Source organism: Bos javanicus, chromosome 19, assembly GCF_032452875.1.
Source record: "Bos javanicus breed banteng chromosome 19, ARS-OSU_banteng_1.0, whole genome shotgun sequence".
In the NCBI taxonomy this organism is placed as follows: Eukaryota; Metazoa; Chordata; class Mammalia; order Artiodactyla; family Bovidae; genus Bos; species Bos javanicus.
This window is the reverse complement of record NC_083886.1, coordinates 19383716-19385777: the sequence shown is the minus strand read 5'-3', so window position 1 is coordinate 19385777 and position 2062 is coordinate 19383716.

Sequence of the window (2062 nt, the reverse complement as noted above, 5' to 3'; positions counted from 1 at the left end):
ACATCGTGGGAAAACAGATGAGGGAGAAAAAGGATGCTGCAGGAAGTTAAGATTTGCATCTGGGGGTGGGGGCAGGAGTTTGCCAGACCAGTGAGGGCTGGGCAGGAGGATGGAGTAGAAAAGAGGGAGCCGGAGCAGGACAGGAAGAGTGTGAGCAGGGCAACCCCAAGCATGTCACCACCCCAGGGCCTTTGCACTTGCTGTCCCCTTTTGCTTGGACCCTCTTCTTTCAGATGGGTGCCTAGCTGGCTTAACCTCTTCCTTTTCAGATCTTTGCTACATTGTCACTTACTCAGAGAGGACCTCCTTGACCTCTCTATCAAAATAGAATCTTCCATATCCCTCTATCCCCTTACTCTGGTTGTTTTCCTTTATAGCATTTTCTGTCTCCCCCACTTGAAGGTAAGTTGCCCGAAGGCAGAGCCGTTTGCTTTCTTTATAACTGTACCCTCAGTACCTACACAACTGTACCTGCCACATAGTATGCAGCCTGTAAATATGTCCTGAGTAAATGAGCAAACCCTTCGGCAGTATGGCAGTTGGGAGTCCCTCTCAGCTCTGTACTGGCTGCTGGTGAAGACAAAGTGATATTGAACAGACAAATAAATAGGTGAAATCCATCAGATTCTTCTGTAGGACTGCTTGAATTTCAGCTGTTACACATGCCTGCCCATTATTTCTTTCCTTCAGAAAGGAAAACACTTCCAACAGGGATCTACTGCATAGTATAAGGAACCATACTCAATATTCTGTAATAACATATAAGGGATGAGAATCTGGAAAAGAATATATATATAAATATATATACACATACATATACATATGAATAAATGAATTCCTGTGCTGTATGTTGTTATTGGCCTTCTCCAATGGCTCAGTGAGTAAAGAATCTGCCTGCAATGCAAAAGACACAGGAGTTTGATCCCTGGGTCAAGAAAATCCCCTGGAGGAGGAAATGACAACCCACTCTAGTGCTCCTGTCTGTAAAACCCCATGGACAGAGGAGCCTGGCGGTCTACAATCCATGGGGTGGCAAAGAGTTGGACACAATTGAACAATTAAGCACATGGTGGTGTTGGTTAGTCGCTCAGTCGTGTCTGACCAGACTCCTCTGTCCCTGAGGTTTCCCAGGCAAGCATACTGGAGAGCGTTGCCCTTTCCTTCTCCAGGGGCCTTTCCAACCCAGAGATTGAACCCGTGTCTCCTGCATTGCAGGCGGATTCTTTACCACTGAGCCACCAGAGAAATCCCTATACTTCAATTTTTTAAAAAAGAAAGGAATACACTTTTGTGACCTCAAGTCCTCTCACTGTATTGCTTCCTATTTTTTTTAAGCCCACTTATTTCTTCATTTTTTTCACAAATATTTATTGAATCCTTGTTTTGTGGCAGACAGGTGCTGGGGTACAAGGGCGATGCACTGATCTGACTCTGTCTTCACGGATCTTGGATGACTGAGGGAAACCAGTGAGCAAGTACAGCAGAGTTGGGTGCTTGATAATTCTGTGTTAAAGAGGGAAAAGGCTTTGGGTATAAAGTTACTCATCATAGTGCTATGTGTAACAGCGAAAAATCAGTCATGATCTATGTGTCCAAGAATAAGGAAATACATATACCCCATGGACTATTATAAAGCTATTAAAATGATGTCATGAAGCATCCATAGTAATATAAGGTACACTGTAAAGAAAGTTTTAAAGGATAAACAATTATATGAAAAATATGGCCGCAATGATAAAAAGATGTATAAAAGACCAGAAGGAAATCCATGTAAATATTCATTATAGTAAATCTTGGTGATAGGACCATTAAAAGAGCATTAGGTTGAACTGCATGACATTACTATTTTCATAAGTCAACTTTACACATTTCAACATAATATTTTGTTGCAAAGAGCTCAAGATGAACTTCGGTTTGAATCCCAGATCCAGTCCTTTGTATCATCCAGTATGCATCGTCTCAGTTGTGTAACGTTGGTTGGACAAATTTATTTAGATTCTCTCTCAGGGCCTCAGTTGTCTCATCTGTAAAATGGGCATAAAAGTAGTCTACACCTCAGGGT